This window comes from Cebidichthys violaceus, unplaced genomic scaffold, assembly GCF_023349555.1.
Source record: "Cebidichthys violaceus isolate CVI_PGR_0920_01 unplaced genomic scaffold, fCebVio1.0.p SCAF_107, whole genome shotgun sequence".
NCBI classification, from domain to species: domain Eukaryota; kingdom Metazoa; phylum Chordata; class Actinopteri; order Perciformes; family Stichaeidae; genus Cebidichthys; species Cebidichthys violaceus.
The window spans coordinates 326,354-352,299 of record NW_027176271.1 but is presented as its reverse complement, the minus strand read 5'-3'; the positions used below and the strand labels follow the sequence as shown (position 1 = coordinate 352,299).

At 38.9% G+C, this 25,946-nt stretch overlaps 1 pseudogene; it reads left to right on the top strand.

Annotated features, from left to right (window-relative positions):
* The first annotated feature begins 14,090 nt into the window (after positions 1-14,090).
* LOC137888937 (serine/threonine-protein kinase pim-3-like) lies at positions 14,091-22,613 on the top strand (annotated as a pseudogene).
* Positions 22,614-25,946: the final 3,333 nt, after the last annotated feature.

The window sequence follows — 25,946 nt, the reverse complement described above, 5'->3', positions numbered from 1 at the left end:
TCCAATGCTGGCGGGAAGCTATGTCACGTTAGCATAACCATCCCATGCTAATATACAATTGAGTGAGATTTTGGCCGCAAACATGTGCTTAGCCGAACAAATATCAACTAAAACGGTTAACGGTTTAGTTTTATGTAATGTTACTTACTTTGTTGTCATTTGTTTACCCTTCTTGGGCATCAGTTGCGTTTCTGTCCTGTGCGGCCTGCTGCTGATGCGTCGTGATCCTTCTGATTGTCATCAGGAAGGAGAAACTTATAGACTGCGGCGAGTGGGGGGTGGGGACAGGTGAACCGGGGAGCGCAAATGTCAGGAAAAGTGTGTTCCTCCCTCACTTCTTTGAGTCAGTGCAGAAATAGTACCATTGCATTGCTTAATTCGTGTTTCTTTAAAATATCAGTACTTCGAAATAAAAAATATTTAAGCACATTTTGAATATCCTTATTTCTAAATTAATATTACAAAGTTGTGCTGATGTTGCAAACTATGTAAAAAAAACATAGCAAGTTGACTATCATAGTGTGCTGTATTAATAGTTTGGTATTGAATGCTTGTGTCTATAATTAATATTAATAAACATTATATAACGCATGTTCCTAATGTGTGTGTGTGTATATATATATATATATATATATATATATATATATATATATATATATATATATATATATATATATATGTTTATATTGCAGGTCATTTGGAGCAAGCAGAGTGGAGTTATGAATTTTTCACACACTTACCCATGGCTCCCATTCAATAAGAGGATTTTTTTCGCATTTTCGGGGGCGGGTTCACACACGCTGTGAGCATTTGTGTCAGCGGCAAGAAGGATGGACATGGATGATGAGCTCTATGATGTGGGCACCAAAAACACAACCAATCTCCTGGATAAATTTTAAATATATGAACAACTGACGGATTTCATGCATGCGGATGTGCACGTGCCCGTGCACTGCACCACGGGTGGTAGTCGGGTTCAAGAAACTTCAAGGCTTGCAGGGTGGCCTTCACTATCTCCTACTACCACGCCTCTTCCCGAACACACTCAAGGACCATTACCATTTTCTGAAGAAACATATGGATATGGGCACTTACAGCCACTAGCTGGGGCGACGAGCTCACTAGGCTAAGATGGTTGTCTGGGAACCGGAGGGTCGACAGTTCGATCCTTGGCTGGGACGTGAGCTGAGTCGAAGTATCCTTGAGCAAGACACTGTCCCCCTAGCGGCTCCCCGGGCGCCTGTCATGGGCAGCCCACTGCTCCCTGGTACAGGGATGGGTCAAATGCAGAGAAAAAATTTCCCTCAACGGGATAAATATAGTGTAATAAATAAATAATAAATAAATAAGATGGCAAAAGGGCACTGCGAAATGTAGTTAGACACACTTTAGGATATGTGGATGATAGCTTCCATCTTGTAATGATGGAAAGACCCCAGGCTTTTTAGGAAAGACCTGTACAACGTAATGGCCAATGAGGTGTTGAAAACAGTCACTTACAACTTCAAGAAGTTGCTGAACAGCATCTCTGCTACAAAGTCAGGCCCACTGTCCAGAAACAGTGCTCTGGCGACACGGCAAAGTACCATGTGTTGCGGCAGGACCTCACCTTCATCCTGTCCTTGTTCGACAAGGCAGTTGAGGAGGTCAATCCTCCCTTATTACCCCTATACCTAACCCAACCCTAACCCTACATGTCATTTTTTACTAACCCTAACCGTTTTCGGACTCTTTGGTACTGGAAGCCCCCACGCCACGTCAAGGCAGAGTCCATGTGGAGTTTTTTTATTTTTATTTTTTTAAATAATAAAAATAATAATTCTAGAAATTATAGGTGTTTCATCTTCTGGAGGACTTATTTACAAAGGGTTGCAGTTACTTTTCTTGTTTGTTTCAACAGAACATTATACATTACCACTGCAAACTTGAACAACAAAAATGGAAATTACAACTGTCTGTCTTTCTTCTGCACTGTTCTCCTCTTTGCTCTGAACGCCTCAAATCATCTGGCTGGTATCTTCTCTTGTGAACATTGTTTAAGGTACTCTTCGTATGCCGTTTTGGTTGTTGTCACTTTGTCCGTGTTCATCAGCGAAATCTCCAAATCGGTCCAAGCTTTGCTCGTTTTGGCCGGCAGGTACTTTGCCTGTGAACTCGCCATTGGCTTGATGTCATCTTGATCGCACACAGCCTGAACATCTTCAGGCACGATGTTAACTTTATGGGCTGTAATTTATGAATGTTTCCTGGAAAGAACATTTGGTACCAATTAAGAAAGAGACTTTGTGCATTTATAACACACACATACATACATATCTTTATAATATGTTTTATTTTAGTTTAACCTGGAGGGTATTTTAGTCAATACACGCACACAAATAAAATTAAATATATGGCAAATAAAGTTTCTAATAATAATGACGATTTAAATGAAGTTATTTATTTTTTTTTACAATAATTACAACCAAATCACATTCGTCTTTCCAGGAAACTGTCAAAGAAATTATTAGAAAAAGTACAGACCTGTAAGATTAAAAGGTAATGCTTCATTTCATGGGTCCATCATTTCTGAATAATTTATAATATTTTACAAAAAGTCTCCTGGAAAGAAATGAATATTCTTTCCAGGAAATGTTATTATCTATAATTATAGACCCATAAAATCAAACGTTACGTAAATCGATCAATAAATAAATCACAATACACACAAACTGTACAGTTTCCCAGTGCTTCACATAAAACCATTAAAAGCATCAACACTTAAGGCAAAAGAAAAGGAGATTTAAAAAACAATTAATAACTTTCATTGAAACATTAAAACAATACAAAGCAGTGTAAGAAATAAAATACTGTAGTAAAATGCAGGAAATTGTTAACATTTTAAATATACGTCCTAATCACTCTTGACAAGTTCAACAGTAGATGGGGGATATGTGGCTACAAATGGGAGGTCAGAGGTCCCTGCTGTAGCTTGAGTTTGCTGAAAGGGCCTGTGACATTTTTTTCTTGTGACAATTGATAAAAGGGTTTTGCCTTTGACTAAAGGGTAGCTTTGGTTGGGGTCCTATGCCTCCTAGGCACTGGCAGGGTTAGGTTCATTTAGGGGCGCGGCCCTCCTAAGAGGGCCACGAGGGGCACTGGCACAAGGGGGCTGCCCTTTAAAAAAAGCTTTGATAAAAGACTCCTAAAATAAATGAGAAAAAGGAATAAAAGAATAAATTATTAAAAGTTGTTTTTTAATAAAAATAATAATAATAGTTTCAAACCATTTAAGAAATAAAAATCAAATCAAAACTAAGAGCTGTAATAAAAAGAGGTTACAACAACCTAAAACCCAACAAAATAGAAATAAAGGAATACAATATTAAAGATTATTTTTTAATAAAATAACAATAAGAGTTTAAAAACAATTAAGAAATAAAACATTTTTGGCCACGGTCGTGTCAACTAATCCTTCTAGGTCTTTGCGACCCTGGAGGGCGACCAGCAGTAGGTGAACTCTCCATCGTCTCCGTACTGGTCGAGTCCTCCGAGGAAGATCTGGTCTGGATCGCAGTCCTTCAAATGGATCAATTTGCCCAGGCCCGTCAGGAAGGCAGCGTGGCGGTTGGATCCGTACTCGTTTGACAGGATGGCGACCTCATTGCTGACCTGACCGGCTCTGACAAACACTACTCGCATTATGAGGAGGTGTCTGGTCCAGGACCTTCACAACGCAGTCAATCACCTGAGTTTTGGGCAGCAGCAGAGGCTTGTTCGCTTCGTTTCCAAAGAAAGGGGAGTGGTACAGCTAGAGGAACACGAAACTGGGGCTCAGTGTTAAAACAGCTTCGCAGCAGAGCACCCACCAGCGGGGCAGTCGGAGAGGGAATGTTTAAGGGAGAGGAGGTTAAAAGTTAAAACAGGATAAGAGCTCCATGTTCCCCCCAGCCGGGGGGGGGGGGGGGGGGGGGGGGGGGGGGGGGGTACAGGTCCATCCACTGAAAGAAACCCTCGCTTTAAAAGACTGGAAATAAAATTCATAAAAACAGACAGCAGGGGATAAAAGAACAAGAACAAAATAATACATTGTGTTTCCTTAATAAATATATAAATAAAAACATAAATATAACACACATATATAATAAAATAAATTATAAAACACAACAAGAGTATAAATACACAGACACCACATCTAAAAGGTAAGTGCTTTAAAACTGGGCTGAGGGGAAAAAAGGGGGGAAAGTAAAACCATGCAAAAGGATAAGGAAACACTGGTTAAAGGGATAAGTGCTTTAAAAATGTGTAAAATTGTGCCAAATAAAATCATCCCATGTCTGCCGTTAAAAGATTATAATGAATTAATACAATAACATAGCATATTTCTTTGCTTTGTTTCCACTGACCGTTACTTTAAGTCTCTTCTTAAAATCCTGAAATCCACAGATGAATGATGCTACTTAGTCTATTCTGATAAATCCCTGCTGTGATACATCATAACGTATTGTATTGTAATTCCTAATAATAACTTAATAAAATACAAATATTTATCGCTGCAGTTCTTTTACATTCCTTAATGCCAGTTAACAACTAATTTGAATACAGTGATATTTATATTATTTAATGTAGAGGCTCAGCTCATCATGTCACCATGTTATCTTGAGAGTTTAGATAGTAGATAGATAGATAGATGGATGGATGGATGATAGATAGATACTTTATTCATCCTGCAATGGGACTTAAAACTTCATATTTCCCTTGTACCATGTTATCTCTGCTGTGAGCTAATTTAGTGTGCTACTGGAAGAGAGCATGTGGCAATTGTCTGCAATAATTGAATATCATAAGTGAGGGATACTTCTGTAGGCTCACCTAGCATAAGTGTTGTGAGCTAAAAAGAGTAACCTGATAATAAAAAACCCGCTTGCTTAATCGTAGCATCAGCTGCAGCATTTCCTGTTGAAATGGGATCAGAAGCGTTAGTGTGAACATCACATTTCATAACACAGACAGTTTTAGGGAATACCTTCTTTACTTGTCATCTGAATATAAGAAGTCTTCCTAGCAACTATGACAAATTAATTCATTATTTGTCTTTACTTAAGCATGAATTTGCATTTATTGGCCTGTCAGAAACATGGTTTACTGAGGACTCTAGATACATCTTTAAAATAACAAAATACAGTTCAGTTCACCATGCAAGAGAGGATGGATCTGGAGGTGGAATATCTCTGTTTATTCATGGTGACTTTCAATTCAAAATGTTGTCTTTACTCTAGTTACTTTTTCCTCTTATTCATAAAGCAACAAGAGTTACATGAGTTCTGTATTCACGATTAATAGAGCTAAACATATTAATAAAATAATGGATAATACATCGTTCCACAGTAATGTTAGGCACATCTAATGTATTAATCTAATCTAATATGTGAAACGGCAGAAAGGAACCATGAGCTCCCCATGTTCGTGAGTCTAAACTGATGTCATGTAAACGTCTCTTTCGTCCACGTCTAGTTTAGGTAGTCCAAGTGTCGGAGCTGACAGTAAAGCGTCCTTTATGTCATTAAAGGCAGCAGTCGAGCAGTCAGTCCAGGTCAGTTTGTTCTGAGCAGAAAGATGTTTACCATGAATCATAGAAGAGAGGGATGCCTCTCTTTCTGAGAAGTTTAGGATCCACTGATCTAATATGACGTCATTCATATAAAGCTCATCATTTGTTTCTTAGTTGTGTTTTAGGCACATTTTGAATTGCCTGTATTCTCTTGGGAGAGAGGGTTTTGCCCTCTGCTGTGATCACATGTCCCAGATATGAAACTATCCAGAGCAAATTTCAATTTGACGGATAGCCTTGTGACCATTTGCAGCCAACATTTAAGTAGGATAACTGTAATTGTAAATTACTCTAATCTGCATGCTTCTTCTGTTGGGCTGCAAATCATGATGTCATCAACATATTGTAACAAGGCAGAACCATTTGGTAACAATAAATCAGCCAGATTGTCTCTCAAGACACTGTTTAACGCCAGGGCATTCTGGATATCCCTGAGGACACCGGGTCCCTTTAAATTAGAAGCTACCCAAAAGTGACTCTTTGTGCACAGGTACAGAAATTAAAATATTAAAAAAAAACATTGGCCAAGTCGAAGATGGAGAAACTGTGTCTGGAGGGATGAGATACACAAGTGTGTGCACAAAGGTTCAAACTATTTCTAATATACACATATACACAAGTGTTTGCATGAAGGTTGTGAGGAATTTAAGTTTAGAAGTACAATAGTTTGATTTAAAGCACACCTAAAGAAAGTATAAAATATCATATGTTCACAAAATATTCACTTATGAAATGTATAATAGGTTTACAGTATATTCACTTGTAAAGGATAGTATAAGTGCAACATATATTACTTACAAAAGTGATAAACCACACAATCTTAATCAATTGAATGTATTAGACTAGAAGTATAGTAGTTGACTGTTTGGAGTAGAGAGAGGGCAAGGAGAGGAAGGGTGAGAGTTTCAGAGTTTTTCATGACCATATATGGAGATGTGATGGGTCGGAGGTGAATCGGCACCGCGGGAGACAGGACGGTGGTTAAGCGGGGGTCGGATGGACGAAGCTTTTACGAGGAGGTGGACCAACGGACATTACAAGGATCATCATATGGACCAATGGAGAGCATTGTCTGAGGCCAGGAGGAGACAATTGAATTTTAGCCAGCCACTGAAGTTGTTACTAGATTTTGAATGTAAACCGTTGACTTTTGGGTATAAAAACATTGTTCGGAGAGACGCTATTCAGTTCTTGGCGATCTTCTTTACTGTAAACTGGCGTTTGTTGGCCGGTTAGGGGGGGAGAGTGTTTGAACTCGGTTTCGCGATTCCTTACTGTCGACAGTGTAATTCAGTTTGTAATTGTCTTTTTAGCATTTGTGAATTATAAATACTTTTTCATTGTAAGCCGGATCCAGCTGATTTTTCTTAGCGTGACTTCGTTGCTCAAACAACAACGAAAGAGCGAGAGGTCCGCGGCCTCCTGCGAGCAGAGGTCTCACTCCATTACAAGGTTCAAACTAGTTACAATATACACAAGTGTATGCATGACGGTTCAAACTATTTACAATATACACAAGTCTGTGCGTGAAGGTTCAAATTATTTACAATATACACAAGTCAATGCATGAAGGTTCAAACTATTTACAATATACACAAGTCTGTGCGTGAAGGTTGAAATTATTTACAATATACACAAGTCAATGCATGAAGGTTCAAACTATTTACAATATACACAAGTCTGTGCATGAAGGTTCAAACTATTTACAAGATACACAAGTCTGTGCATGAAGACACAAGTGTGTGCATAAAGGTTCAAACTATTTACAATATACACAAGTCTGTGCATAAAGGTTCAAACTATTTACAATATACGCAAGTCTGTGCATGAAGTTTCAAACTATATACAATATACACAAGTGTGTGCATGAAGGTTCAAACTATTTACGATATACACAAGTGTGTTAAGAAGGTTCAAACTATTTACAATATAAACAAGTGTGTGCACAAAGGTTCAAACTATTTACAATTTACACAAGTGTATGCATGAAGGTTCAAAATATTTACAATATACACAAGTCTGTGCGTGAAGGTTCAAATTATTTACAATATACACAAGTCTGTGCGTGAAGGTTCAAACTATTTACAATATACACAAGTCTGTGCATGAAGGTTCAAACTATTTACAAGATACACAAGTCTGTGCATGAAGACACAAGTGTGTGCATAAAGGTTCAAACTATTTACAATATACACAAGTCTGTGCATGAAGGTTCAAACTATTTACAATATACACAAGTGTGTTAAGAAGGTTCAAACTATTTACAATATAAACAAGTGTGTGCACAAAGGTTCAAACTATTTACAATATACACAAGTGTGTGCATGAAGACACAAGTGTGTGCATGAAGGTTCAAACTATTTACAATATACACAAGTCAATGCATGAAGGTTCAAACTAATTACAATATACACAAGTCTGTGCATGAAGGTTCAAACTATTTACAAGATACACAAGTCTGTGCATGAAGGTTTAAACTATTTACAATATACACAAGTGTATGCATGAAGGTTCAAACAATTTACAATATACACAAGAGTGCATGAAGGTTCAAACTATTTACAATATACACAAGTCTGTGCATAAAGGTTCAAACTATTTACAATATACACAAGTCTCTGCATAAAGGTTCAAACTATTTACAAGATACACAAGTCTGTGCATAAAGGTTCAAACTATTTACAATATACGCAAGTCTGTGCATGAAGTTTCAAACTATATACAATATACACAAGTGTGTGCATGAAGGTTCAAACTATTTACGATATAAACAAGTGTGTGCACAAAGGTTCAAACTATTTACAATATACACAAGTGTGTGCATGAAGACACGAGTGTGTGCATGAAGGTTCAAACTATTTACAATACATACAAGTCAATGCATGAAGGTTCAAACTAATTACAATATACACAAGTCTGTGCATGAAGGTTTAAACTATTTACAATATACACAAGTGTATGCATGAAGGTTCAAACAATTTACAATATACACAAGATACACAAGTGTGTGCACGAAGGTTCAAACTATTTACAATATACACAAGTGTGTTAAGAAGGTTCAAACTATTTACAATATACACAAGTGTGTTAAGAAGGTTCAAACTATTTACAATATACACAAGTGTGTGCATGAAGACACAAGTGTGTGGATGAAGGTTCAAACTATTTACAATATACATAAGTGTGTGCACAAAAGTTCAAACTATTTACAATATACACAAGTGTCTGCCATAATTAAGTCAAGTACTTGACATAATCTGTCTGCCACTACAATCTAGTGATAATCAGTAAACAGCAAAGGTGGATACACATTTCTTAATAGCTCTTTATCAAGGATGAGTGGCTTTGCCCCAACTGAAACTTGAACCTGTGTGTGTGTGTGTGTGTGTGTGGCTAAGTGAGTATCCCAGAGTGTGTCCAACTACATTCCGCAGTGCCCTTTTGCCATCTTGGCTGTAAGTGCCCATATCCATATGTTTCTTCTCAAAATGGTAATAGTCCTTGAGTGTGTTCGGGAAGAGGCGTGGTAGTAGGAGATAGTGAAGGCCACGATGCAAGCCTTGAAGTTTCTTGAACCCGACTACCACCTCATCAATATCAAACATATATCTGAGAAAATGATGCGGATGCGACACCGTAGTGCAGTGCACGGGCATGTGCACATCCGCATGCATGAAATCCGTCAGTTGTTCATACATTTCAAATTTATCCAGGAGATTGGTTGTGTTTTCGGTGCCCACATCATAGAGCTCATCATCCATGTCCATCCTTCTTGCCGCTGACACAAATGCTCACAGCGTGTGTGAACCCGCCCCCGAAAATGCGAAAAAAATCCTCTTATTGAATGGGAGCCAATGGCAGCTATACCAAAGGAAAGAGCTAGAAACACCACAATCGGATAACATTAGCACTGGCATAAGACAAACACACACACAAAATTTCGTAAGTCTAGCACTAACTCCTCAAACGCTATTAATTATTTAAGGGTCAGTTAACGGTCACGAAACCCCTGTTACGTGACTATGCTGGCATGGGTAAGTGTGTGAAAAATTCATAACTCCACTCTGCTTACTCCAAATGACCTGCAATATAAACATATATATATATATATATATATATATATATATATATATATATATATATATATATATATATATATATATATATATATACACACACACATTAGGAACATGCGTTATATAATGTTTATTAATATCAATTATAGACACAAGCATTCAATACCAAACTATTAATACAGCACACTATGATCGTCAACTTGCTATGTTTTTTTTACATAGTTTGCAACATCAGCACAACTTTGTAATATTAATTTAGAAATAAGGATATTCAAAATGTGCTTAAATATTTTTTATTTCGAAGTACTGATATTTTAAAGAAACACGAATTAAGCAATGCAATGGTACTATTTCTGCACTGACTCAAAGAAGTGAGGGAGGAACACACTTTTCCTGACATTTGCGCTCCCCGGTTCACCTGTCCCCACCCCCCACTCGCCGCAGTCTATAAGTTTCTCCTTCCTGATGACAATCAGAAGGATCACGACGCATCAGCAGCAGGCCGCACAGGACAGAAACGCAACTGATGCCCAAGAAGGGTAAACAAATGACAACAAAGTAAGTAACATTACATAAAACTAAACCGTTAACCGTTTTAGTTGATATTTGTTCGGCTAAGCACATGTTTGCGGCCAAAATCTCACTCAATTGTATATTAGCATGGGATGGTTATGCTAACGTGACATAGCTTCCCGCCAGCATTGGACTATGTTGTCAGCATTTTCCAGATTATGGACTGCTAATAAAATATTTAAATAAAAGCTTTTTCACCTGCTACTTTACAGCCACCAGTAGCTATCATTAGCTTTTTATATTGAGTATCTCAAGTTACCATAACTTATTTTGTTCAATTACTCTTCCCAATGTGTTTGCATGCACCAGGTAACCAGGTTATTACATAGTTCTGCAGATCAGTAACAGACTTGAATTTCGAATATTTTTTATAATTACTTATCAAATTATTACTGATAGACGCTGCTGGCGGCGTGTGTGTGTGTGTGTGTGTGTGTGTGTGTGTGTGTGTGTGTGGGGGGGGGGTCGTGTCGGAGCCGAACTGCGCAGTGAGTTAGACAGAGAGCCTCTCAACGATGAACGGGTCTAAATGTAGAAACAGTCAGTTGGGCACTAGTGGAAACGGACTTAGTCTGCTTTGTTACTTTAAGTTTCAGTCGGACTTTGGTTGCAGCTATTTTAAATACGAGGACGCATCGTTTCGATTAAAGATCTTTGCTTTCATCCGCTCCATCTGTTCTGCAAGTGCTCACTCATGTAAGAAGCAGGCTAGAAACCCGTTTAGCGTTACCTGCACTGGTCTCTGAAATCCACTACCCTGTCCCCAGAAACCATACTTCTTGTTGACAGTCATGCCAGTTAAGAAGCCAGCTGACTGGAGAAAGCCACTGTAAGCTGATGAATTAAGTGCAGGTTAACACACTGACTAGAGCTTCTTGAACTTCACTCAAGCCAGTTTATTATCTCTATAACAAGTGTTTAAGTATGGAAGATTATTACTTTGAATAGGTTCAAGCATGGACTTGATTAACTTTATCTCCACAAGCTGTAAACATGAAGTTTTCTTGACTTAAATATAGCCAGGTTAACTGTAGAGCTGGTCACACCTCAAATGACAGATATTTCTATTAGAAGTTAAAAGTGATGGATCTCTAGGTAAATAGACGTCACATCAACTGTTCTGTGTTTAACCTCCTGCAGACAGAGTGCACCATCCACCAGGCTGAGCGCACGCTTAGATCGCCTGAGGAAGCATCACAATCAATGCTTATTCAGGCACATGGAATATGAAAAACACCAAATGCAGGTAATGATGGTGGGGCTCTTTAAAAAGTGATACAGTATTCATAGAACCAAGACTTGAACATCTGATCTTAAATTACAAAGACTTTTCAATGGGGCCTCCTGCACATTATGTTTTAGTTTTAGTAATAAAGAAAATGTGTGTATGAGTGTAGAGATCTGGCTCTTCAGCTCTTTGTGAACGTCTTGTTCTGGAGAAATGGTAATATGTGTTTGTCTCTGGTGTTTAGTCCTCAGGAAGTCCAAACCCAGAGAGGGAGACCTCATCAGCACCAAGCCTTCCATCTGAGCTACTGGAGTCTTCCAAGTGTTTGGTAAGTGTCAAACAAGTAGTGCTTTTAGTTTGTCCCATATGACAGCCTCCTGATAGGTTACTTTAACCTGGCCTTCATGGCTGGTATGTTATATATAGATGGAAATGCATATCTTCCCCCAAATTCTATATACTTTGCCTCTTTGACCTGAAAAACTCACACATTACATGACAGTGATTTAGCAGACGCTTTTATCCAAAGCGACTTCCAATTCAGATTCTATCACACCGTAGGCACAGCTACGGGAGACATTTCAGGGTGAAGTGTCTTGCTCAAGGACACATCGACATGCGACTGGTGGAGCAGGAGCCGGGGTTCAAACTGCCGATCCTCTGATTGAAGGACGGCCCTGCTCTCCACTTAGCCACAGTCACCACACCATGACTAAACTATGTGTTAATACAGCTCAATAGAAGTGTAATGAAACAAATACTTGAACAAATAATACATTTATATAAGAAACAAATTGAATTGGAAATTAAACATCAAACCCCATTCTTTAACAAACACATTTAAAGGTTTAATTAGCTCTCCATGACAACTAGCTCTATCATGCACACTCTCCTCTTCTCTCTCACACACACACACAAACTATCTCTATCTCTCGGTGTGTCTCTTTCTTTTTCTCTTTCTCTCCTTGATGCAAGCAGACCAGTTCATAGCAGTGAAACAATTAGAAAGGGCGAAGGGAGAGACAGAGAACTGCAATTTTTAATGTTGACACACTAAACACTTTTTCTATTTTTCTCTTTCTGAAACTCATTTTCTTGAGAAATGCTAATACATGTGTCCTCTGTATCTGCCTCTCTCCCTGCTGTTTTAGCCCTCAGGAAGTCCAAACAAAGATGGGGAGATCTCATCACTATCAGAACTTTCATCTGAGCCACTTGCAGCTTCCACGAGCTTGGTAAGTGTCAAACAAACCCTTTGAACTGGTCCTATCCCTAATGACAGGCCTCCTAATAGTTTACTTCACCCTGTTATTGTTATTTGCCAGTTACAATGCAAGTATCCACCCAGGTAATCAGAAATGATTACTTGCTGGCTGTACTGTAGAGTTGGAAGCTTCAAATCTTCAATCATAAAAGATGATAGGCAAATTCTAAATCAACATTTGAATTCTCCACTGCTTTTTTTTTTTTTTGCATGTCTATTCATTCATTGTGTTAAAGCCCGACGGACCCGAATTCGGGTCCGCTGTAGCATTTACCGTCGAAAAAAGTCCATTTATGCATGTGTACAATTTATGAATATGAATATGAATATCCCCCCAAAAAATAAAAGATCTGGGTAAAACGTACAATCTAACACATTTTTACAAACTACAAACTCCATTCTACACAACTATTATACGCAAATAAAAGATTTGCGTATAATCGAAAGCGAAAGCCTTAACTCCAAAAAATATGGATTGATGCACAATAGTTTGTTCAATAAAACATGTTCTTTTTTCAATCAATTTTGAGTTTTGGACTGGACAATTACAGAGATGAGGACTGCGTCACTCGCTGTGTGTGTGTGAGTGAGAAAGAAGGTGAAAGGTGTACTATTGCATTCAATGTTTCTGTAAGTTATTAATATTAGTAACTTGAGTGTCAACGTTATGAATGATGCTTAAAAGCTTCAAACTATTCAGTATAGCAAAAGAAAGTTAAAGGAACATTGCATGCAATAGTCCACCTTTTACCTTCCCTTCCCCTCTCTCTGTCACTCTCTCTCTCATTGACAGCAAGCACCACGGCACTCTGCACCTATTGTTATGTCATTTTGTGAACAAAAGTTATTTTCATTCAAGGAAGTTCATTTAATAAAAAGGACTACCTCATTTCATTTGATGAATCACTTCATTCAATGACAATTTTGTTTGAGAAATACATTTTTTGGGTGATGACGACATAAGCAGATGACAGACATTCTGAGCTTCATCCGTAAACCTCAAACAAATGTCAAAAAATGACATTGGGTAGAGCCCCAGCTATATGTGCAGCTACAATGAGATTGCACTATATTTGAGTTGTGGGTGTTTTGAGACAAAATAATTCATTAGTGGTTGTGTGCAAGCTATATGCATTCACCAAACCTAACATTTGGCTACAATGTCTACACCTGGGCAGCGCCTCACATTTTACTTTGCCATTGTTACTAATGGGAAAATCTACTGCATTTGGAACTTGCAGCATGTATCTACTCTTGATATCTGCTTGTTTGCAGCCCATTCACTTTTTTATAATGTACAGTTTGTATCAGAATGAGTTAGGTTGTCATATTTTCATCACATGGGAAAAAATGGCAAACATGGTCCCAACCATACATTCACCGCTGTGTTGTTATCATGTACCTTTACTTAAAACTACAAGGGTTTCATATCCTTCTTCAATGTATAACAGTAACTACTGCCAGTGCTTTATATTGTTTTGTTTTTCCCTTATAGGAAACAAGCCTGGACTTTGAGAGCAACACAGAGATATTATCCCCTGAAAGTCCATCCTCTGGTGTTGGTGATGACCCAGATGTTCCACCTGTGGGGACCTTCAAGATGATGACAAAAGGTTGGACATTGAATTATTATTGAAATGAACATTTCATTAACATTGAAATAAGGAATTCTTCAACTCAAAATGCAGAGAAATCCACTGAAGGGAACATTAACGACACAACCAAATCTTACTTCTTAGTTTCTTCTGCCATTGTCTTCTCTTCACTTGAGCAATCTGGAAAGAATAAAGTTTGGAGAAACACGGTCAAAGCAGAAAGATTGTCTGTGATAGGAAACCGATTCAGTCATGGTGGTTATCACACCCTTACCTAACTCTGACCCGATATGCTTCATGAATCAGCAACCTCCTCTAACACCTCTAACAATGGCGCAGCCCCCCCTCCTCCTCCCCCCGTCTTGAATCAGCGCAAACGTTTGGGGTAAACATGTAATGCCTTTTTAAAGTCCAAACTTTCTAAAAGCGTGACAAAACAGGAGAACTTTGACGGTTCAAACACTTAAACCAGGCGAAGCAACTAATTCTAATGAATAATTCCACTGACACACTACTGTATCAGTTCACATAACTGACAGGGCGCAAATGATTGCGCTAATTGCAGAGAGGTGTCACACTTTTTTTCATTCAATTTCCATTAAAAGTAACGGAGGTAAACACAGAGAGAGAGGGACCTGCTTTTACCGTGTCTGAAGATGAGTGTCGACAGGCCAGAGGTGGGCCGTTCTGAGAAGCTTTACCAAACCCCATACTCTGATTGGCTGAGCAGCTCAGGGGGGCAACGTGACCCCCAAAGTGAGCCCGCTGTCATCATGGAAATTTAAAGAACAAACAATGATGAGATAACGTAAATGTTAATATTCTTATCACTTTCATTATTTCCCCCCATGTTTTAGGGATGCTAGAGGTTTTGACTTGAGTTGTTTTGACCAGAAATAGATTAGCAACCATTTTTCTCAAGCATTTCCATTTGTTGGGCATACTTGTTGATCATTATCAGAGAAAAGACAGATGTGATAGATTGTTTTCGTTCTGACGTTATTTCATGTCTCTTCATACCTTTATCCTTCCCCTCTCTTCCATGCCATCATACTTTTCCTCTCTCGCCATCCTGCACACTCCTTTTCACATTTTCATCGTTCCCTCTCCAGTCCATGTAGATGGAAAGATGGCCTTGTTGATATTGTAGTATGAAACCGGAAAAAAAATCTTTGCATTTCATTTTTTTGTACTTTCTCCGACACTCTTAGACACTCCCAGGTCAGGTGGTGGTCTCTTCAACTCAGAGTGTCAGGTTTCACAGATCATCCAGTCAGAGTTGGTCTTCAATACAACCCCACTCCTGTCCTCTTTCTTTTCTTGATAGCCTAGAGCCTAGAGTTTCGCTCACCAAACCCGTAAGGCACGTGACTATGCTGCCATGGGCAAGTGTGTGACAAATTCATACCTGCTCTCTGAAACGTTTATTGAGGATCGTGCTCATGTTCTGGACTCAAGTCCATCTCCGTGTGCATGGGGACGGCAGGGTTCGAGGCTCTCAACTGCGCCAGATGCATCACCGTCACCTGATATTTGGCTGCCTTTTGTTGTAGCTCCCGAGCACCACGGTCCAGCTCGAGGTGGCCTTTCATTTTTCAGATGGTGGGGCATGGCCGCACATACTTTCTGACAGAGAGGGCAAGCGTGAACCATCTTTGTGCGAGTCATATCTAGAAAAAAGAAAAGGAAGGAAAAAGAGCCATTTAGATACGGTATTTCATCATGCAATTCGGGGAGAGGCAAACTGTTTGCCTGTTATCTGCTGCTGCTGCCTGCTGAAATGGCGTGGAACCGCCCCGCCCTGAAGTAGAGGAATCGGGGGGCAGTCGCTCCAGCCTTGAAGGCATTCATTCCCCCATGCTCCTCAGTAAATTGCTCAGTATGGCCATCTGTAGGGTTTTTGCTTAGCCTCCAGAACACACCCTTGCTATCAAATCATTCATGCCCACATGACAGCCATGCCATAGGAACAAGCTAAAGCCACCAAACTTGACACACACCTGCTCTGGCTTCATACTAACACGCACACCAAGTTTCAGGAGAATTGCACCACGTGACCCAGCACTATATGTAGCGTGCACAGAATGACGTCACACAGGCTCAATCTGGTGCTACACATTTAATGAAAGTGCTCTGTAACATACAAAAATATACATTTAGGTGTACAGTCGCTCCACAGCGCGTTCCACTTCTATCCTGTACAGAGATTCTCATCCTCGCGAGACTTCAGTGTGGCTCTCCGTCACAGACACTGCTTATGTCGCAACACTGACACCTACTGGCGATCCACTGGATCTACTGCCTAACATGTAGCTGATGATAAATAACGCTGTACCCTCAATTTTAACTACAATTAACACTTCCTCCTCATAAACACATAGGAAACATAGTAAACTCTCTTAACTTACATTACACCCAAACAATTATTGTACTTTCTGAACGACATATGACTTGTTGTGCCACATATACACCATCTGGGCCTCTTCATCATATATGATGCAGTCTATGACAGCCATGCTGATTCAGCATTTTAAGTATTGTTCTTCGAATCTTTATTCCACTATTTCTTCCGTCGCGCTTGAAACTCTTCTTCTTCTTCAGTTTTTAAGCTACAGAAACCGTTCAACTATGTAAATGTTCAGCTCTTTCAGCTCATGTGTGCTATGTCTCTTCATATTTTCAATCTTTCAACTTTTTGAATTATGAAGCTTTTTGCAACCTATTTTTTGAATGGGATGTCTATGGCGAATATTTTTAAATCCTCTTAAACTTCTTCAACTTTCAAATCCTTCTACTTCCTCATACTTTCAGCTACAGACACCATTTAAACTTTTGAATGTTGAGAAAACCCTGATCAATCATTGTATGTTATAATCATTTTGATATCTTTTACACTTTTTGAACTGTAGCAATTTTGCTTTTATGTGTTTTTCAGTCCTTTTCTGCTTTTATAATGGGTGTGTATTGCGCAGCTTAGAGTGCGTGATGTCACCGCTAGAGTGAAGAGGAGCTTGAGATTCCTGTGAAAAAAATATTTGTCTTTTGCCACTAACTCCTCAATTTTCACTCTTCATGCATAATTTTTGGATGGAAACGTAGCTAATCTTGTCCTTGTCGTAGACAAATGACTGTGGAATCCCACATATTTACACATTTGGAACAAAAGCCTTTAATTGAGAGGAAAACCAACTTTCTCCTCCATAGACCCCAATGTTAAAACGTACTTCAAAAAAGTCTTGCACAGACAACCGTACCCCATTTCTAAATCGCCATTGAAGCCACTTTTTTTTACACTACAGATCCAATTTTCGCATGATCTGTTCTTCAAGTCATCCTTGCGCTCCAGTATTAATATTGGAAAAATAGGGGGTATGGTTATGGGGGTTTGTGGTTTTGTTTGACAGGTGTTTTCCAGTCTTTTTCTCATGAAAAGGCTGCCAGGCTGCCAGGTGTTCGTGCTTGAGCTAATTACTGATGTTTATAAACACACAGACTCATTGACTCTCCAACCGCTGCGTCGTCACCGTGGGAACCAGTAACACACACACACACACTCTCTCTCTCTCTCTCTCTCTCTCTCTCTCTGTGTCTGTCTGTCTGTCTCTCTCTACACACTCAGTCCATCTGTCTGTCTGTCTGCCTGTCTCTCTCTCTCCCTTTCTGTGAATGAATCCTGTCATTTAATAACCTCTGTTTGTGTGTTTCATACATTCCGATTCTGTGTCCTCTCCTCCTCTCTCCCCCACCCAGCCCAACTCTTTCAAAATAAAAGCCCCATGGATTAACTGTATTTAAACATTAAGCTCAAAATGAGGCTTTTTTGTTGAAATAATTAATGCTGTTATTAATACTGTGACAACTACTACTACTGCTGCTAATATTTCTAGTATTACTACTACTGCTAATACTACTACTACTACAACTCCAACTTTTGCTGTTGCTACTACTACTACTATTACTGCTACTATCAATATTATTACTACCACTACTGCTATTCCTACCACTACAATTACTTATACTACAACTGCTACTACTACTACTGCTATTCATGCTACTACCAGTACTAATACTACTACAGCTATTAGTAGGACTGCTATAGTACTACTACTACTGCTATTACTGCTACTTCAAATACTGCCATTACAACTACTACTACTACGACTACTACTACTGTTATATTAAATACTACGACCACTACTACAGCTATTACTACGACAACTGATACTACTACTTCTACTACTTCTTCTAATTACTAATACTTCTACTACTAATAATACTTCTACTACTACTACTACTACTCCTACTACAAATATCACTACTGCTACTACTAGTACTTATTCTAATGCTACTAGTACTTCTACTAATGATAATACTTCTACTACAACTACAACTTCTACTACTACTACTACAAATATCACTACTGCTGACATTGTTTAAGCCACAGAAACCGTTAGAATATCAAAATGTTCAGCTCTTTCAGGAGAGGGTGATATGACTTCATATTTGTAATCTTTAAACTATTTATAATATTAAGCTGTTTGCAATTTGTTTTGAATGGGATATCTATGGAGAAAATCTTCAAATCCTGTTAAACTTCTTCAACGTTCAAAGCCTTCTTCTTTCTCATACTTTCTGCTACAGACACCATAGTTAGACGTTTCAATAGAAGGGTTTTCAGCAGTGCAGTTTAAATGCTTTCGGGCTTCAACATTTTTCAGACAGGTAGTCTCTCATTTCTGTATTTTCAGCAATGTTTTTGCAATTCATTTCAGCTTTCAGCATTCCAACGCATTTTTAGCAGGAAATGCATTTTCTAGTTTGTATTTATTCTTTAGTCAAAGCGGAGGAGAAGCAGCCGTTTGAGAAGCTGTACCGACTGGGCTCGGTGCTCGGCAGGGGGGGGGGTTCGGCACCGTCTACTCGGCCGCGCGCCTCTCCGACGGGCTGCCGGTAAGAAGAGCGCGGAGAGCCGCTTTGTTTTGGTCCCACAGCACATGGCCGCTGCTGGGCGAGCACGCGTCAAGCTACACACACCGCAGGCGGCTGGGCTTCCGGTTTCTGCCTTCAAAAATAAAAGCAGCACTAAAGCGTTACAAAATATTAGCAAGTTATTTGAATTGTAAATTGACTAAAACTAAAACATCTTCCGATTATCCTAGCTGTTGTAGATAACAGATATATTTCACATATATTATTTTTTTTTTCCCATATTCTACTTTCTTATTTACCTACATTTCTATTTTGTGATGTTTTTCTTACTTCATTTAATTTTCTCTTCATATATTTATTGTTCAGAACCAAAACACCGAGGTAAATTCCCATGTGTGAAAACCAACTGCGCATTATGGTTTGGCTTTTATTTGGAAGGCGGTGACTATTCCACCTTACTTCCAGTTTCCCCTCATGTCAGCTGTGTAACTTGACTCATCCCGGGTGTGCCTGGCATGTGGTCTTTGTTTTCACAAAGAAACGTGGTCTGTGACGCTTACACTTCCTCTTATAGTGAAAATCAATCGTGTTACTTCGCTTTATTCTCTTTGAGGAAACGGTAATAGTTACATGATTGATCATATTTTTATGAAATTATCCAAAAACTGGTGGGGGAATGCTTTTTAATTCAATATTGAAGAAAAACAAAGAGCTTTGTGTGACTGTTAACAGTCAGAGATTGATATTATGGCAGTTGATGATGTGTTTTTACAGATAACCATCATCTACCCTCTTATATAGTATGTTATAACTGTACGGTGTGTTGATGGCGTTTGTTTACATGCAGGTTGCTGTGAAGCACGTGTGCAGAGACAGAGTGACGGGGTGGGGCTCTCTGGTGAGATCATACATGCAGATATAACTGTTGTATAACAACTTCCTGTCAGTTTAACCACCACTTCAGCTACTATGTTAGTTCATTCATCCTTTTATGAAAAATGCCCGTGTACAAGATGACAACAATGAACAATTAAAACGCATTATTTACCAGCACAAAAGACTAATTAGTCCCACATTTAGTAATTGCATGCATTTTAATTCATGCACAGCGAGCTGATGATCCGTTTCTTCCTCAGTGTGGCGCTGTGGTTCCTCTGGAGGTGGTGATGTTGAAGAAAGTGGGCGGGGCGTTCGGCGGCGTGGTGCGTCTGCTGGACTGGTGGGAGCAGGCGGACGGCTGGCTGATGGTGATGGAGCGTCCCGAGCTGAGCCAGGACATCAAGGACGAGAACCTGCTGGTGGACCTGAGGACCGGGCAGCTCAAACTGATCGACTTCGGCTCGGGGGCCCTCCTCAAAGACGAGGCTTTCACCGAGTTCAATGGTGAGTCCGATCAGCTGAGAGAATCTGAAGAGCTGTGGGGATTGTTTCTGAAAATCTAGACGTTTTAAAATATTGGGAAGGTGTTTTGGGTCAGTGACTACCGTCCCATCATGCACCGGTTCTGTAATGTCGTCAGCGTCTCCGGGAGTATTTTCCCGCACGATGGTGATCCGTCACTTCCTGCTCCACTCTGACACACACTGTACCTGTGTGAGGAATTTTAAGTTTTAAAGCATTCCTAGTGCTGGATATTATGTGTCACAGTGTGTTTACTTAGGAAGTGTTAAACCAAGGAGTGTGGTCATTGAATGTATATTGAGTCTGTGATGGGGGTTTGAGGAATGTCAGAAGGTGTAAATCTGCGGGGGAAGTGGGTAGTTCACAGAGGTGTCTGCCCAGGACAATGGGTCAGGATCCAAGGAGGAGCCCATTGGACTTCAGCCAATCGAGGAGCTGATCGATAGGTTGAGGAATGTAACTCTGGGGGGGCAAAGGAGCTGTTTGTCCCCTGAGAGAATCAGACTTCCTTCGTACCATGGGGCAGATACATCTATCTGTCCTGTGGTATGAACGGGGTCTCATATTTCTTGAAATATTTTACTATCGATAGTGTAATTTGGTTTGTGATTGTTTTGGCTTCTGTTAACAATATTAAATACTTTTGATTTTGACCTGGACCTGCTGACTCCTGCCCTGCTTGCTGATGGAACAAAGAGTGCAAGGGGGGGGGGGGGGGGGGGGGGGCTGCTGCTTCTTCTCCTCAGTGGCCTTCTTCTCCACTATGGCCTTCTTCCTCTCTGTTTGAGAAATTTCTGAACATTACACCTGTAGTGATGTAACTCTCCTCCCTCCAGGCACGCTGGTGTATGGTCCTCCGGAGTGGATCCGGTTCCGTCTGTACCACGGTCGCTCGGCTACAGTGTGGTCTCTCGGCGTGCTGCTGTACGACATGGTGTGCGGGGACATCCCCTTCCAACAGGACAAGGAGATCCTGAGAGGACGGATCTACTTCAGACGCGACGTCTCCTCAGGTGAGCCGGAGCGTGACGAGATCACGCGACCAGGTTTTTACATCGAAGTCGGAACAAAACCAGAGATGAGTGTTCTTCATCTCCTCCTTGTTTGTTTTTACTTCAGAGTGCCAGCAGCTGATTGGCTGGTGCCTGAGCCAGCAGCTGTCAGACCGGCCAACCCTGGAGCAGATCCTCCTCCACACGTGGGTGACTGGCAGCGACGGGCAGCGCACAGACGCCGCCGACGCCGCCGACGCTGCCAACGCTGCCAACGCTGCCAACGCTGCCAACCCCATCACACCTGACTCCTCCCCCAGCCAGCAGAGCCTCTGATTGGTCAGCGTTTGGCTGCTGGGAAGAGTTTTTTTTTTTTTTTTTCTCTGAGTGACTCTGTGTGCTCCACAGTGACCCCCTGCTGTTCACGGGGGACGGAGCAGTTCCTCGTAGAGGCTCGACACTCGTCGAGGGTTCGTGTTCAGAGTGCCTTGAGTTTGAAAAGCTGCAGATCAGGAGTCGGAAAAGATATGTTTTTTTGAATATGTCTGCTCCCCTCTTCAGGTAAAGCTTTATTTTTCTACAGTGTCGGTTCATGGAGACGGTTGGTTGATTGTTTCTGTTGTTAAATGTTTTGTGTTGATAAACTACAACGTCTTCTCTCTGCCCTCGGTCTCTGGGTGTTAAATGCACGGTCAATGCAAATATATATATTTTTTATATATATATATTTTGTACATTCTGTTATATTTCTTTAGTAAGAGACATTCCTCATCATTTGTTTATTTATTTAAGTTGTCGAACTTTTCTAAAATGTTTTTACTTTTTGTAAATTTTTTTCTTTTTTTTCCTGAAAACGGGAATAAAATCAGAATCAGGATTCCTCACATTCTGATTCTGTTAGTTCATGTTAGTTCAAACAATTTTTTCATAAAACTTGTTTGTATATAAACTGATTTTCTGTGTGATTTTGTGTGTCTTTTACCTAAAAAAAAATACATAAATAATGAAGTCTCTAATAGAGGAGCAAAATACATGAATTTGAACTTTTGTTTAAGACCGCCCTGAACAAACACTTAATGTTGTGACTATTTAATTGATAATGAAATGAACAATATAGGAAGACACAACTCTTTATTTCTCATTTCAAGGGTTAAAGAAGTCTCATAGTCTTCCATTAAGGCAACGAATGTTGAAATCGCTGAATAACTGAATATAACAATATAATTTATTGATGATTTAATTGCTGAATTGAAGGTAATCCATTTAATAATCATTGAAGCTCCACGAAATGGGCAAACAAACCCCTCAGTGAACACGTGGACAGCATTGGTGTTAATCAGTGATGGTAAAGAAGTAAACTCTTATATTTTAAGCAGCACGTTCTGTGATTATTTTGTGCACATGTGTTGTAGTAATAGCTGGTTGTTGTAGTCACTGCTTGAATTCAAACCGTCACTGTTCACTCTGAATGTGGATCGGTACTTTGACTGGAGGACACACATGACACCCAGAAACATCCCGAAGAACAGAGAAAACAGACCCCACCACACACTTCTAGTGGGCCATAAGAGATCATTGAGAGAGGGATTCTTTTTGTATTTTATCTTTATAAAATTCTGACAAATTAAACTTTTTAATACAAAATATAGTTTCTATGCGGACGACACCGTTGTGTTTAGTTCTAATGAATTTAAACACTTTTTTAAGTTTAGAAGTGGAATCTAAAATGTTGGCATTGACCAATGAATATTTCACAATTATGAAATCACTATTATGGATGATTACAAACAGTACTACGCCTCACACGGGACACCATTATGTTGAAGTTTGAGCTGGTCTGGTTGTTAGGAAATGACAAATATAATAAATGTTATCAATAGAACTCAATGTTTAAAAACATTAGATTTCAATAATAATGGGGAACCACAATGATGTTGGTTCAGTAGTTCAAAAAGGAATGAAAATGTCTACTAAAAGTAATTATTTATTATCAAAATGATACAATGTAATTAACAGGAAATCACATTTTTTACCAAAGGAACCTTTCAGCCATTTAAGGTAGACTCATAACATTGCTAATACTAAACTATCAATTTGTAACTTTGATTAATATTCAAATGAACAAGAACCAAATACCACCATATCAACAGCTAATAAATTGAAGTATTTTAGAGTTCCTGACTAGTAGTAGTAGTAGTAGTAGTCGTAGTTAGTAGCTGTAGCTGCTGATGTTAACACATCTATCGGAAATCATGAGAAAACACCGACAGCATTAATTTGATATACATCTCAGCCTGTCCTGGTTGTCATGGAAACATTCCTATGTCTGCAGTCAGTCAGCAGCTTCTTGTGAAATCAGATATAATCAGTTTCACACAACCGCAGTTCGGAAAGATGTGAATATGATCTGTAAAACTAAAGACGAGTCTCAGTAAAGCTCCACCTCATCCTGTACGCAGACATAAACTGAGGACAGCACATGAGACAATCAGAGAGACAGACGGGCAGAGAGATGGTCCACCTGGACGTCATGGATCACCTGTTGATGATGCTGCTGTTGTTGTTGTGGATCTCAGGTAGGACTCTGAATTAGAGATGATGTGTTTTATTACAATATTTCTGTTGTATCTTTAAATCAGAGAACACACACACACACACACACGGGTCAACCACAAATAACTCTTTTCAAATTGGATGTAATGCATATTTGTGAACAATGTGTTTAAACTCACAAAATAAGGTCTCATTTGTTCACTTTTCAAAGTGGTTAAATATATTTTTAACAGTATTTTTTAACTTCAACTAAAAAATGTCAGGTGGCACCACCACATATTTGTAAAAATATATATATATATATATATATCTATTTCCCTACTATTCATTATCACTAATACTTTGACAAGTATCCCTCAGAGTGTCTACAATGCCAAACACATACTTATTTTGTAAATGTCTTATTTTGATATTTTCATAAAGTAACACACAAAAGTGATTTAAAAGTATCCAAATGCATTCATCAAACGTATTAACATTACATATAACATTAAATTAAAACGCTCAGCAACTGGAATGCAACACTACTACAGACTAAATACAAATGGATTGTGAACAAATACAGGTTTGAATTTGATTTAAAAAAATACTTGAATGATTTTGAAACTTGTGACAAAATATTTCAAAACGTGTTGAACCATGTAAGGTCAACATTTCAGGTATAAACACACGGAAGAAACAATAAAACTGAAAAACTATTTCATTGAAATTTCACAAAACAGTTCAAGATTATTACAATCAAATAGAAAACTTCTTACTGAAAAATATAAATCGATGTGTTATTAATTATTGACTGCATGAACTGTACCGGCCTCCATGTTTAAATAAAAACACCACGAAAGTTTCCTCTTGGTTTAGAAAACGTGATGATGTTTCCTGAACTTTGTCAAATCAAACACATTCAAGTTAAAAATCCCCCAAAAATGAATCTAATCATAAGTCATTGATTATAATTGTAGTAAATCAATATTCCTGTAATGAATGTATATTCAGTAATGGTCTCTGTGTGCAGTGTTTTATAGTGTTGGTGGTAGAGTCCTCCATAGATTCACACTCATGACTAATAGACAGGAAACGATGCAGCATGTGATCAGTGATATCAGCCTCACTGTTTCCTGTTCACTCTCCTACAGACGGATCAGAGCAGCGTCACGTTACTGCTAATGCTGACTCAACAGTTCCTGCTGATGCTGCTTCACATTAAAACACCTCAACAAGACAATCACAATGGGAGCTTTTATTGTGAAGAACTCACAGGAAACACAATGTATTCATCACTGAAATCATGACTCACTGCCTCTATATATATATATATATACCTTATATAGATACATACATAGAATTATGGATATATTTATATATATACATACATTTATTTGTGTGTATATATATATATACACACACACGTACATATACATACATATATTTAAAAATGATGGCAATAAAGTGACACTTAATATATTTGAATAGATTTTAAGTTTGATAAAAAAAAATTGAATAAATTAAAAAAAGAGTATATATAATAATAAGTATATCCAAATCAATTTCTAAAGCAAAACTGATTTATATTTACTAAGTATCGGAGAAAAAGTAATTTTGATTTACTCAATATCTGGGTGAACTTGTTTTGGTTTTACTAATCCTCTGAAGGAAATTTAATTATATTTACTGATTATTTGAGATAAATTGATAAAAGCTTACTAAATATCTGGATAAACGACCAGTCACGCTGCCAATATTCTCAA